This window comes from Ziziphus jujuba, chromosome 6, assembly GCF_031755915.1.
Source record: "Ziziphus jujuba cultivar Dongzao chromosome 6, ASM3175591v1".
NCBI classification, from domain to species: domain Eukaryota; kingdom Viridiplantae; phylum Streptophyta; class Magnoliopsida; order Rosales; family Rhamnaceae; genus Ziziphus; species Ziziphus jujuba.
The window spans coordinates 25,532,911-25,548,708 of NC_083384.1; the positions used below are offsets into that span (position 1 = coordinate 25,532,911).

The following is a 15,798-nucleotide window of genomic DNA, read 5'->3' on the forward strand; positions in this document are numbered from 1 at the left end:
AGTTGTTGCCCAACTTCATTTCCAACTTCATTTGCTTCTTGTTTTCAAACTGGCTAGGGAACTACCAAGTCTACAAATTAGTACTAACTTGTTTTAATTGAAGAGTGAAAACTAGAACAAGTTAAACATACATATAGTTTATACATATATGACAAACTAAAATTGTCACCACTGATACATGCATGCCTCTGAAACTCTAGGCATATGATAATATGAAGAAACATAAGTTCTATCGCCGCGTTGTTTCCACATGCATAGATAGCGAGATTCACAAAGTAAAAATCCTAGAATCCCTGCATCTTCTTTACAGCTTCACTTTGCAACCTAGCAGCGAAGTTCCAAAGCTTCAGATTCGAATATAAGAAATTTCCCAACTAGAAATGTCCGTCCCCTAAAATATTATTGCTTTTTCTCTCCCTGCAATATATATATATATATATATGCCTTTCGAATGGTAGACCAAAGATTGGACTCTCCATCTTTAAGTAATCCCGAAAGTATTAAAGATGGAGAACAGTACTAATTCTCGGTGCAGATTGTTAGAGATTATTTATCTCCTTGGCTTAAATTTCTTTTACTTTGCTCACTAGTGGAGGCTGATGTTAAAGAAGTCAATGCGTTTTCCACACCTGAAAGGGATGATGAGAAAAGCACCTTAAAAACTTACATTGTTTTTGCCAAAAAACCAGAGAGAAGTACTGGAGATACTATACAATCTGAAGATTTGAAAAGTTGGTATCAATCTACATTATTGGCTAAAATCTCAACGATTAGCTCAGGCAAGAACTCGCACATGGTACATACATATAGAAACGTTGTCATTGGTTTTGTAGCAAGATTGATAGAGGAAGAAGTAAAAGTCATGGAGGAGATGGAAGGCTTTGTGTCCGTTCAACAAGAAAGGATATTACCTTTACATACAACTTATACTCCAAACTTCTTAGGGTTGAAACAAGGCTCGGGATTTTGGAACAAATCAAATCATGGAGAGGGTGTGATTATTGGAGTTTTAGACATCGGAATTCCGCCAACCATCCATCTTTCGACAATGAAGGATTACCTCCTCCACTGAAAAAATGGAAAGGCAAGTGCGATTTCTACAAGGAAGGCTATAACAATAAACTAATCAGAGCAAGAAACTTACTAGGTGATGATGGAGTATGTAATTCCTACGACAAGGATGGCCATGGCACACACACATCCACAACAGCTGTCCGAAATTTCATGAAAAATGCAAGTGCTTTCAGAAATGCCAATGGCACGGCTGTTGGAATAGCCTCTTTAGCACACTTGGCCATTTACAAAGTTTTCTTGGATTACGGTTGCTTAGAGAGTGCCATTTTAGCTGCAATGGATGCTGTAATTGAAGATGGAGTTTATATTCTCTCATTCTCCTTAGGAGGCAGATCTTTCCTTTTCTATGATGATCCAATTGCAATAGGCTCATTCGCGGCAATGCGAAACAGAATCTTGGTTAGCTGTTTGGCCTAAAATGAAGGTCCTAGGAGTTCTACTCTATCAAACAAAGCTCTATGGATTCTCACAGTTGGAGCAAGCACCACTGATAGAACCATAAAAGCAACTGCTCATCTTGGAAATGGTGATGAATATGATGGTGAATCACTTTTCCAACCCAAAGATTTCAATTCAACATTATGGCCTCTTGTCTATGCTGGTGCAAATGGGAATCAAACATTTGCCTATTGTGCTAAAGAATCTCTACGAAACATTGATGCGAAAGGAAAAATAGTTCTACGTGAAAGTGGAGGCATCGATGTTTATATTACTGACACAGGTATAGAAGTGAGAAATGTTGGTGGGGCTGTAATGATTCTAATGAATGAAAAACATGATGGTTTTAGCATCTTGGCCCATCCTCATGTTCTACTTGCTACAAGTGTGAGTTACGATGCAGGGTCGAAGATCAAAGACTATATAAATTCAACCTTAAAACCTGAAGCGTCAATTTTATTCAAAGGTACTGTGATTGAAAATGACTCATGTTTGATAAAGACCAAATTATATTCAATTGTTCAATCGTACAAGAGATTATACATCTACATATATACACACCAACCTAGCTAAAATAGGAAAGAATCAGAAAGAAATCAATGGGAAATAATCCCAAATATATTATCTAAGACATAATCTATGGCTAAGATTAAGGCTACATCTGTGGACAAGATTGATACACTAACAGCCCCCCCTCAAACTCAAGATGGGATAGTGGAGACCAACTTGAGTTTGCTAAGTAAATGAGTGAACCGACTAGGAAGATGAGCTTTAGTGAAAATATCTGCAGGCTTATCTATTGAAGAAATAGAAAGAAGTTGTAAAGTGCCATGCTGAAGATGTTGACGAACAAAATGACAATCATTCTCAACGTGTTTAGTGTGTTCGTGGAAAACATCATTATGAGAAATTTGAATTGCACTTCGATTGTCACAACGGAGAATGGTAGCAGAGGACTGTGTAACACCCATATCCTCAAGTAACCAACGGAGCCAAAGTAATTCAGAAGTAGTATCGGCTAGTGCTCGATACTTAGATTCAGTACTTGATCGAGATGTGACGATTTGCTTCTTACTTCTCCATGAAATGAGCGAGTCACCCAAGAAGAAGCAGTAACCAGTTGTGGAACGACAATCAGTAAGGTCACCAACTCAATCAGCATCAGAGTAGCCAGATAAGATTAAGGACGAATGAGCTGAAAATGAAGTCCATGAAGAAGAGTTTCTTTGACATATCTTAGAATACAAAGAACAGCAATAAAATGAACAATTCGAGAAGCAGCTATGAATTGAGTAACAACATGCACAGCATAGGGGACATCAGGACAAGTCACAGTAAGATAAACAAGATTACCAACAAGTTGCCGATATAAAGTAGGATCAGGAAAAGGTGTGCCATCAAATGGAGTTAACTTAACATTGGTATCCAATGGTATGGAGGCATTATTTGAATCAGTGAGACAAGATCTGGAAAGTAAATCAGAAGCATATTTGGCTTGAGACAAATAGTAGCCATCAAAGCGAAAAGAGACTTCAAGCCTGAGGAAGTAATTGAGCGGTCCTAAATTTTTCGTCTCAAAATGTTAACTAAGATAGTTTTGTAAGTTAGAAATGGCCATAGAATCATCACCTGTGATGATCATATCATCCACATAAAGTAACAATAGAATAATGCCCTTCTCAATACGATGGATAAATAAGGCCAAATCATGAGGACTAGAAGGAAAACCAAACCGTGCAATAGTAGAACTGAATTTTGCAAATCATGCCCACAGAGCTTGCTTAAGACTATACAAAGCTCGTCGAAGAAGATAAACTTTTTGTGGAGGATGAAAGTACCTAGAAGGAGGATGCATATAAGCTTCCTTATCCAAATCACTGTTGAGAAAATCATTTTTAACATCCATCTAGAGAAGGGGCCAATGTTTTATTGTAGCAACAGCTAAAAGGCTATGAACAGAGGTTAACCGAGCAACAGGAGCAAATGTTTCTTCATAATACTATATTCTCGACTATAACCTTTAGCAACTAAACGAGCTTTATAATGCTCAACAGTACCATTAGAATGAGTTTTAATCTTGTAAACCCATTTACATTCAATAGGAGTTTTTCCTGAAGGAATGTCCACTAAATCCCAAGTATATATTTTCTCTAAGGCATGAAGTTCCTCAAACATTGCTTACTGCCAAAGAGGGTCAGTACTAGCCTCACGATAAGAATGTGGTTCTTGTAAAGAAACAATAGCAGAAAAACAATGATAATCTTGAAGATGATGAGGAGTTTCTCTTACCCGATTAGAGCGATGAAGAGGAGGATCAGGATCATCAGAGAAGATAGATGCTGTAGATGTGGGTGCAGAGGTGGAAGTAGAATTACGAAGCTCAGATGAAGATTTTGTATCAAAGGAAGGAAATAACTCTATTGAAGGGTCAGTAAAGAACGGTGGAAAGGCGGAAAATGAACTATGAAATTTGGACCAAATGGAGAACATAGTATGTTCCCAAAAAGTGACATGGCGAGAAATTCGTAACCGACTAGAAATAGGATCCCAACAACGATATCCTTTATGTTCTAACCCATATCCAAGAAAACAACAAAGACAAGCATGAGGTTCAAATTTAGTATGTTCATGGGGATTAAGAAGAATAAAGCAAGCACAACCAAAAACTTTGAGTTTTGAGTAATCAGGTATTTTACCATATAAACATTCAAAAGGAAACAGATTCTGAAGGACTGGAGTAGGAAGACGATTAATGGTGTAAACAGAAGTAAGTGCAGCCTCACCCCAAAACTTTTCAGGACAGGATGCTGAAAGAAGTTGAGCATGAACAGAGCCCAAAATATGAAGATGTTTATGTTTTGCACAACCATTTTGTTGGGAGGTATGAGGACATGATCTCTAAACAATAGTTCCCCGTTGTTTGAGAAATTGTAGAAGAACAGAATCTTGATATTCCATTGCATTATCAGTATGAAGAATTTGATAAGACAAGAAAATTGAGTTGTAATCATGGTAGCAAAATTAATATAAAATTGAGGTAATTCATATCTATGCTTAAGAAAATATATCCATGTAAATCTAGAATAGTCATCAACAAATAAAACAAAATATCTATAACCATTGACAGTGGTAATAGTAGCAGGACCCCAAATATCATAATGAATCAAACCAAAAGGAGTATCACATTTAGAGTTATTATGACAAAAAGATAAAGTAGGTTGTTTAGCAAGTTTACAATGTAAACAATCAAAAGACTCAAATTTGGAAAGACCTAATGTTCCACTAGAAACTAAAGATTGGAGTTTATTAGCAGATGCATGACCAAGATGAAGATGCCACTGGTATATTAAAGGAATGGTGGTGGAAGTAGAAAACAATCTGGGAACAGAAATTTGAAGAGACATGAGCTCAAATAATCATCCGAACTTGCATCCCGTGCCAATTATCTATCCCTTCTAAAGATCCTAAACCTGACAACAATGGGGAGAGAAAAGAACAGTAAGACCAAGATCACACAATTGATCAACAGAGGCTAAATTTAAGGATAAATTAGGAACACAATAAGTATCAGGAATATTTAAATTAGAGGTAGCAATTGTTCCAATATGGGTAATAAACATACAATTACCATCAGCAGTTTGAATGGGAGGAAGAAATCTACTAGGGAGTTTTATTAGACAAGAGAGAAATTTGAAAAGTCATAACATTACAGCAAACAGAGTCAAGAAGCCAAGAATCACCTGGAGTGACAACTAAGGCAATGGAAGATGAAGAGTTAGAGGATATCACCTATTTGAGAAGAACTTCGAGATCAGTAACAGTAAGAACAAGGGAAGAGGACTCATCAGAAGGATCAATAACAACAGCAACAGAAGAATAATCGGACTTAGAGAAAGACTTAGATTTTGTTGAAATACCTTGAGAATGAGGTGGGCAGGTTGGACAATTTTCCAAAATATGACCATGCTTGTGACAGTATTTGCACTCAATAGTAGGGCAATGAGCAAACATATGGCCAATGTTTTTACAATTCTTACAGAAAGACGAGCCAGATGCAAAGCGTGACTGAGTGATAGCAAGAACAACTTCTGATGAAGGAGACTTGATCGAACCAAGACGTGTTTCCTCAAATAAGATTTCTTTAACAGCAGCATCCAAAGAGGGCAAGGGATCATGAGGTAAAAGAGCAGCACGGACAGATTCATATTCAGGGCGTAAAGCCATAAGAACTTGGATAAGGCGAAGATGATCATTGCTGATATTAGCTTGAGCTAATTAATTCCATATAGGTTGAATGACAGCAAGAAAGTCATTAATAGATTGTCCAGAGTCTTGTTTAAGACTGGCAAGAGTAGTGAGCAGTTGATAATAGTGTGCAAGACCAGTAGTTTTGTACTGATTGGACAAGAAATCCCAAATTTCTTTTACAGTATCAAAATCAGCAAACTGAATCTGAATGAAATAGAGGTGTTACAGAACCAGGTAATTATTTGATGATTTTTGCTATCCCAATCATCAAGATGTTTTGCATGCTTGGTATCATTCTCATTAGCATCTGAGACTTGTTTAACAATATCGCTAGTAATAATACGCCAAAGCTTGCACCCAATTAAAAAGCTTTTCATTCATTGAGACCATAGAGTATAATTAGAGCCATCCAAATAGGACGATAGATTTTAGATTTCTCCATATCAAGAAACCCAAAAGAGGAACCAAACATAGACAAAAGGTAGAAATAACCAAAGCCACAAACCAGGTCACACTTAATGTATGACAATCGAGACAAAAACAAGGAACAAGAAGACAAAGAAAAAATATTTCAAGAGTAGGGCTCTGATACCATGTTTGATGAAGAGCAAATTATATTCAATTGTTCAATCATACAAGAGATTATACATCTATATATATACACCAACCTAGCTAAAAGAGGAAAGAAATCATAAAGAAATCAATGGGCAATAATCCCAAATGTATTATCTAAGACATAATCTATGGCTAAGATTAAGGCTACATCTATGGACAAGATTGATACACTAATAACTCATATGCTCCAGCTGCCACTTCGTTCTCATCAAGAGGACCAAGCAAGGTAAGCCCTGGAATTTTAAAACCGAACATTATTGGTCCTGGTGTGAACATTTTAGCTGGATGGCCATTTCTAGTAGACTACAACTCCAAAACAAAGTTTAACATAATTTTAGGCACTTCCATATCCTCCCCTCATCTAAGTGGTATAGCCGCTTTGCTTAAGAGCTCTCACCCTAACTGGTCACCTTCAGCCATTAAATCTGCCATCATGGTCACCGTCGATGTAGTTGACAGTGCCGAAAATCCTGTAGTTGACGAAACACTTTTGCCAGCGGGCTTCAAGTTACATTGTGGAGATTTTTGCACCATCAGGTATAGGGGTGAATGTGACACCTAAGAAGCTTATTTTCACAGAGCCTAACCAAAAGGCTACGTATACAGTGGAATTTATTCCACCAGGTGAACGTAATCTAACATTCTTCACAGGGATACTTGAGCTGGGTATCAGAAAAGCATTATGTTAGAAGCCCAATATCGGTCCGGATTTCTACAAAAAGTGATTCTGAATACACCTGCAAAGTATCTCTCTATCTCCTCGTTTGTTATCTATTTGTTATTTTTGTTTTATTGTTAAGTTAAATATTAATTGTCAATTGAGATTAACTCATGAGCTAGTAAAGTATTCACATAAGTAGAATACTAAAACAAAAAATTATTATAAATGACCAAAAAAAAAAGGTTTAAACATTAATTAGTAAAAGGATTAATAGGATTTTTTGTTTCGATGAAATAAAGAAGAAAAAGTCTGGAAGTATATTGATCTTAAATGTTATACTTTGTGACGTCATTTATATCATAATTTTAATAAAATTTTGAATATTTATTATATATTTGTACTGTATCATTTGGTGCCGCATGTTCCATTTGAAAATGCGCGCTTTTTGTGTTGAACTTAAAAACAGCTGTATGAAGTTGCAATTATTTCTCAGCTGGTGGTGAATAGATAAATTAATATATGCATGATTAATTTGTACTAAAAAATATAAGATATTGGTGCTTATATTTGTCTCATGGTGATAGCTAATATGTCATTTTAGAGGATATATTAAGTGGTAAACTCGCTGACTCTTCACAAAATAATCATGAATTTGAATTTCTAATTCACCACTAAAAAGCAAATTGAAATAGCCCTAGAGGTGCCAATTTCACCTTAACTTACATTTCAGTGTCTCCCAAATATCATTCAGAAGTTTCGATCAACCAAAAACTAATTACTTAGATCATACTATATCCCATGACCAATAACAAGAGAATTGTTACTTGAATCTATACTGTATCCCACGAACAATAACAAGAGGCTTGTCGCCCCTTAATTACTGTTTATTTATTATTATATGTGGTTTAACTTTGGGTAATAGACTTTTACTTGGATCTTACTATATAGCATGCACCACAACAAGAGGCCTATATTAGTTTTCCAAACCAAAAAAAAAAAAAAAAGATTTTCTTTTTATAAAGGAAAAAAGATTAAAAAAAAATAAGGATAAACTTATAATAATTTCCTCTGTTTTTTGGGTACATTTTTATATTTTTAGAAATTAGTTTTAGCCCATCAAGACTTAAAATATCTTGCATTACATCATCCAAATTAGAAAAACTTGCAAACAATTATAATTTTGCATTGCACATAATCACAAAAATATCCCTTTCAATTTAAATTTTATTGCATTCTCACCCTGTTTGTATATAATTTTATTTTTGCCAAAATTTGACATGAAAATTGAGTGTAAAAGTGACTATGAATAATCTTAATTGTTGATTAATTGTTTCACATGAAAATTTATATGTTAAAACTTTTAAAATGTGCACATAAGAATAACATTGCAACAAAAATGAAATTTAGAAAGATTGTTGTCAGTAATTTATAGAAGTACAAAGCTATATTAGTAAAACTTGCAAGAGTTACTATTGTTGCTGTTCCCTATTACATAATATCAAGAAATATATATATAACAGCAAAGGTACAACACATCGACATAATTCATAGTTTGTTTAATTACACATATAAGGATAAATGGATATGTAATCTTAATTAGCCTATAATAACTATCATGTTAATAATGGTTTCAATGCTGGTCACTAATATTGACAAAAAACATTAAAATACAATTCAAAAAATAAATATAATTGATGAGAGGATCTAATGAAAAAATTTATAATTAATGGCATATATGATTCAAGAATTATATGTTAAAAAAAAAAAACTCAAAATGAAGCACTAATGAAATTTGTTGTTAAAAAAAATATATATATTAATGTGTCTCTTGGGATTAATATATTTTTTGTTACGAACTTTGTCTCTGACTAGTCTTATACGGCATAGGTTTTGTTAAGTCCTCAGTCAAAGGCTAGTGGAGTACTCGAACGAAAAGCTACATCTATAAAGGAAATCCATGGGAAAAAATCTACCTACTAGCATGTTTTATGCTCTTTCATTCACTACTTATATATTATATAACCTTAAAGCAACATTTGAGAAGTATCAAAGTTAAGAGAAAAATGCTTCTCGGAATTTAGTTTCTTAGGATTTAGTTTCCTAAGAATTAGTTTTTCTCTTAGTTTGTTTGATGGGTAATAGGAAAGTTGGGATTTATAAGCAATTAAATTTAAGATTGTATAATTAATTAAGGATAAATATGTATTTTAGAAAAAATTCAAAACTATTTTATCTGAAATTCTCAAAATGACACATATATGGGTACTTTCCCTCGTATTTTCTACAGTGGTGAGCATCTAATTCCTTAGACCCATACTTTTCCACCTTATAATAAATATCCAAACAAAAAAAAGTTATCACTTTTCCAAAGAAATTAGATTTCCACTAACTTTACCTTTATCCAAGCATACCCTAAGGAGAAATGGAAATCACCAACAAATTATAGATCTTTAGAAACGATAATATGGAAAAGAAAATGGCTTCATTTGCTATTATGTGTTTATGCAACCATATCGAGAATCGATTTTGTCATCGTTACTTATGTAGCTACTACTTGAATAACAAGCTTTGTTCTTTTTATTTAGACTACTTTGTCATGCATAGAATAAGCTTTCTCCTCATTCCTTCTCTTTTCCATAGCACAACAAAAGCTTTTTGTATATTCCTGAACCTACAATCCTTAGCCAAATGCCCAATTTTTTTACAATTGTGGCATTATGGCTTTCCTTTAAACCAAAACCCATTCTCATTATGGCTAGTCCTCTTGCATATTTTGCACTTCAAATATGAACTTTCTTCTCTCTCCTTTCAATCAAAGAAGCTTCTTCCTCCTCCTTTTGTATTTCTTCCTCTTCCTCTTCCTCTACCACATCCTCCACTTCTATTTTCAATGCCTCAGTCACCACTTCTATTATCATTACTTTTGGATCCTATATTGAGCTTAGATTGAAAAGCAATCTCAACTGATTTTTTAGAATGTCTTAACAATCTTCGCTTGAACTTTTTCAAGGACCCTATCAACTCATACACACTCAAAGTTGAAATGTATTTTGTTTCTTCCACTCTAACCACCAACGAGTCAAACTTTTCTAGCAAGCCAATCAATATTTTCTCCACAATCTTTTCATCAAATATTTCTTCATCATAAGTATTAATTTGATTTACCAATTTAGTAACTTTAGCTCAAAACTCATTCAAGCTCGCATTTCCCTTCATTTTCAGTATTTCAAACTCTCTCCTAAGAGTTTGAAGTTTTACAATTCTAGTCTTCAAATCACACAAGAACTTTTGTTATAAAATTTCCCAACCTTCTTTAACCTTCTTAGCTCTTATAATACTAGGAAATATAGAATGAGATACAACTCTATGTAACATAGACAAAGCATTTGCACTACTAATTGTATTTTCCTTTAGCTTTTTTTTTTTTATGTTGAGGTTCAGCCAAATCATTTTCTGATTCAGGTTCTATAAATCCATTTTCAACAATGTCCCATTAAACTATTGATTCAAATGAGGTTATCATTTTCACACACCAAAAATCATAGTTCTCTCAATTAAAATTTGAGACCTAGGGTGGTTGTTGAAAGCTCATACATAAACCATTTGTGTTTGCCATGGCTAAACTTTGGGGACCCATTCTTTTTTTCATTAAATTTATTCAACCCAAAAGCTATGATATCAATTATGTTGGATGCTTCTATAGTAAGACACCTGCAAGGGAAGAAAATCACATTACAAACATATATTGCAGCAACCTAAAACACATTTCACAACTATATTTCATAAGCTTAAAGTAAGATATTGGAAAAAAGAAGAAAAAACAAGGAAGGCCCACAAGTATAAGAATAGAGAACTGCAAAGCTAATCTATTTCATATATATTGCTTTTTGTTTTTCCTTGATACATCTACTACAACTCACATGATGGGTTATTACACACTAGCAAAAAGGATTTTTCTAGATTTAAAAATCATAATTACATGCATCAATATCTTGGCCATACAACAAAACATAGTTAACTTTACATTTACTTTTACATAACTAAGGTTAAATTAAATAAGATATTTACTACATGTGCACATTAACCTTCAACAAAAATTGCATTTCTACAAATTAATCTTCTTCTTGCTTGCATTTTCTTCTCTTTCACATCAATCTCCATAGCTCAGGGAACAAAATTTCTACAAAATAATGATGTCAATGTAGAGGAAAATACTTAAAAATATACAGCGTTCACATTGATGAGATTCCAAATGGAGCAACTTCAGTAGAACCAAGAGACATACATAACTAGTATCACTCATTTCTACCATTAACAACTACAAGCTCAAGCTAAAAAAATTTATGCATGGCCGACATGTTGTAACTAGTTTAGTAGCAAGATTGACAACAGAGGAAGCAAAAGCCATGAAAAAGAAGGATGAGATTGTCTCAATCACATCAGAAAAGATGTTGCACCTACATGCAACCTATAGTCCTTCCTTCATAGGGTGTCCTAGGAGGTGGGACCTTTGTAATATTTTAAATTACAGTTAGGGAAGGATAATTGGAGTCATGGACAAAAAGATAAAACCATATCATCATTCCTTTAATGACAAATGAATGCATGTTCCACAAGCTAGGTGGAAAAGAAAGTGTGAATTTAACTTGAGAAGTACTTGTAACAACATGTTCATTAGAGCAAGAAGCTTTGTAAACCATGGCTTTTCTATGAAAACTCAAACCTCAAGAGGAAATTTGCCTCCTCCTTCCAATGAAGAGGACATGAAATCACATCAAGCATTGCAACAAGGAGTTTCATCGAGGATGCCAATGGTATTAGTCTTGCTAATAGAATCGCTGCTAGTGTAACGCCTTTTGCTCACTTGGCCATTTATAAGGTTTGTTCCGATGAAGCTTGTCCATAGAGTATCATATTAGCCGCCATTAATGTATTTATCGAAGATGGTGTGGATGTGATTTCCATGTCCCTTAATGGATTACCATTAAGATCTTTCTCCAATGATGTGTTCGCAATTTCTTCATTCCAAGCAATGAGACATGGCAATTTTGTCAGTCGTTTGGCAAGGAATCTTGGTCCCTTGAACAGCACAGTATCGAATCCTACCTCTTAAAGTTCTAAGAGTCATAGAAAAAACCATTGATAGAAGCATCGAGCCATAGCAAGGCTTGGAAATCTTGAAGAATTCAGTGGCGAATCAATTTTACAGCCAAGCATTTTCAATTTCATCTTACTTCCTTTCGTTTACCCTAACAAGAAAGGTATTGAATCACCTGTGAATTGCAATAACATTAGAACAAGCCAGTGGAGCTACAATGATTGTCATGAATGAAGAACTTGTCCACAATAGTATCTTAACCCCTCATGTTCTTCCTGCTATACAAGTGAGCTATTCTAAAGGGTTCAATATCAAAGAATATATGAAGTCCACTTCAAAACCAATGGCGACCATTGTTTTCGAAGGAACCAAACTAGGACAATGCTTTACTCCCATGGTTCTTTCACTTTCTTCAAGAGGACTAGGTCTAGCAAGCCTTGAGATTCTGAAACTAGAGATTCTTGGACCTGGTGTCAATATCCTTACCGCATGGCCATTTCTTGTTAATAAATCAACACTTTACTTGAACACCAGTACCTCCATGACTTGTCCTTGTATAAGTAGTGTTGCAACTCCTCTCAAGAGTCTCCACCTAGACTGGTCACGGGCAACTACTAAATCTATGATCATGATAATGCCGATGTAATGAATCTTGAAGGCTTTCCTATTCTTGATTATACGTCTTTGCCTACCAACCTTTTCATCACTTGTGCTAGCCATTTTAATCCATCTAAAGCAAATTATCTAGGGCTAGACTATGATATCCAACCAAATGATTACATTCTCTATTTACATGGATTAAAGCACACAAACAAAGAGATAGAGAAGACTGTAGGAATTTTATGTGAATAGAAATTTCTATAATTAATTATTTGGTTGCCAATAATTAGGTTATTTATTTAAAGTGGTAACCATTGTTTATATGGAAGAAGATAATTTTAGGATAAAAAGGTTCCTTAAATTTGGAACATAAAGTGTTGTACTTTATCTATTTACATGGATTAAAGCACATAAAGTGTTGCACCAATAAGTGCAAACCTTATCTATTTATATAACTGATTTACTACAATTATAAATAAATAGATAGAAATAATAATTGGTTTCATTCATCTACATAAAAAGAAAGTATGCACTGAATTTGTTCGTTGTTTATGGGGATTTGAAGTGCTATTATTTTCAGAAGAAAGTCATTGTAGTTTGGGAGATATTTGTCATTCAGAAGGCCGCCCAGCATTAGTGTGGGATGAAAATTGTCTTAAGACCAGAAAATTAAATTCTATATTGGTTTTTTTTATAAACTCTACTTATTCTTATATGGTATCATTATATTTATATGTTGCTTGAATAAGTTTAATCATTTTGTAGTTATATATATTATTTGGTATAATATATAAATTAATACACGCTATTTTTTTTTTTTTGGCTAACAATCTTAAAACGAATTTGCCCCACTTAGATGTTCATGATTTTAGGTTGAAATAATTAATTATAAAATTTTCTATTAACATAAAATTCCTACAAAGATAACACGAAGTCAAGTAGTGTTTTTGAAAGTAAAGAGTATTATTGAAGCAGAACTCAATTATCCATCATTTTTTATTGTGTTAAATCAGAGTCCTCAAACATTTACGAGGAAAATAAAAAACTTTAGATCAACAAGTAATTCATCTTACAATGTGGAGGTTGTCCCATCAAAAGGAGTAAGTGTTAGGGTAATGCTATAAACGATTATATTTAGGGAGGTGAAATAGACAGTAAGTTATAATGTGACATTTAGCAAAGAAAATGAAAGGGAAATTGTTGAAAAGTCATACTCTCAAGGATTTTCTAAAATGGGCTTCTTCTGAGCATATGCTAGGAGTCTAATATCTATCATGTTTAAATGATGTTGAAGTGTTAGAAATGGTTAGTAGCCTTAAGAGCCATATAGATATACTTTCAGACTCCATTTCTCAGATAAAAAGCTGTTTTTAGGAAAATGCAAACCAAAATCCCACATTAGTAAAAAATACAAAGAGTTCACATCATATAATCTAAGTAAGCTACTCCACCCATTATCAATTGGTTTTCAATTTGAATCTCACTTAGGCATGGCAAAGTGGGCTTAAATAGAGAGTGGACCGGCTTGCCTCTCATCAAAGTGGTATCACAGTTAGCAAATATTGCTGGGTTTGCCTAATGGACATGGATTGGATCCCCTACAGACCGTGATGGAAGAGAACTCCAAGATCGGTGGTCAAACTAGATGATAGAACTCCATGACGGAATGCAGACCAGGTCCCATGGTGGACCGCAATGGAAGAGCATCCCATGATCGACAGTCAAACTAGATGATAGAACTCCATGAGGTGGTGGGGCAATGGGGACTTCCATGCTTGCCTCCACATGGAAGAGGCCATGCTATGAAACTTCTAGATGATAGAACTCCATGAGGTGGTGGGGAAATGGGGACTTCCATGCTTGCCTCCACATGGAAGAGGCCATGCTATGAAACTTCTAGGGCGATGGGGACCTCTATGCTTACCTTCGTGAGGTGGTGGGGTAATGCCATGCTATGAAACTTTTGGGGTAATGGGGACATTTAAGCTTGCTTCCATTAGGTGGTGGGGCGATGGGAACTTCTATACTTGTCTCCATATTGAGGAGACCATGCTACGAAGCTTCTGGGGTAATAGGGACCTCAATGCTTGCCTCCACATGGAGGAGACCCTGCCATGAAACTCCTAATGATGCTGTAAAGAGTTGTAGCCTCCACATGGAGGAGACCCTGCCATGAAACTCCTAATGATGCTGTAAAGAGTTGTGGCCTCCACACGGAGGAGGCCATGCTATGAAACTTCTAGGGTGATGGGCACCTTTATGCCTGCCTCCATATAAAGGAAGTCATGCCATGAAACTCCTGATAATACGATAAGGAGTCATAGCCCTAGTAGGAGACCTCTCGACAAGATGGGGACAAAAGGCATTGTTAGGTTGAGGGGGTGCACAATGGAAGAGGGCATGTGGTCCTTAGTTAAAGTAGAGGTGTAAAACTAGACTAGGCAGCACGAACATGACACAAGCACGACACATTAAAATTGGGAAGGGCACGGATATGACACGTTAAAATTGGACCGACCATGGACATGTCACGATACAAACCGTGCCATAACGAGCATGAAATATATAATTGGTCATGCTTGGACCTTAAAAATTAGTTCATAGGCTAAGCACTACACAAACCCATGATAGGCCTAAATACGGTACAGGCACATAAGAGACACAATGCGAGATAATTGTATCAAATTATATAATCACACTAAAATTGGGTATAACACGAACACGACCACGAACATGTCACGATATAAACCGTGCCATACCAAGCATGAAACACGTAATTGGTCGTTGGTTGGACCTTTAAAATTAGCTCATGGGCTAAGCAGTGCACAACCCATGATAGGCCTAAACACAGTACGGGCACGTAACATACACAAAACGAAATAATTGTATTAAATTATGTAATTTTAAATAATCATTATTGTTAAAATTTATAATTATTAAATATTATATTGTTAAAATGAGTAGATAATAACTATGTTCAATAATTATGATTATAAATTAATAAGAGATGAATAAGAAAAAGATAAGTGGGAGAAAAATATATTAAAACTAATAAAAAAAAGAA

At 34.8% G+C, this 15,798-nt stretch overlaps 1 pseudogene; it reads left to right on the plus strand.

Annotated features, from left to right (window-relative positions):
* The first annotated feature begins 451 nt into the window (after window positions 1-451).
* LOC107433546 (subtilisin-like protease 3) lies at window positions 452-6,937 on the plus strand (annotated as a pseudogene).
* The last annotated feature ends 8,861 nt before the right edge of the window (window positions 6,938-15,798 follow it).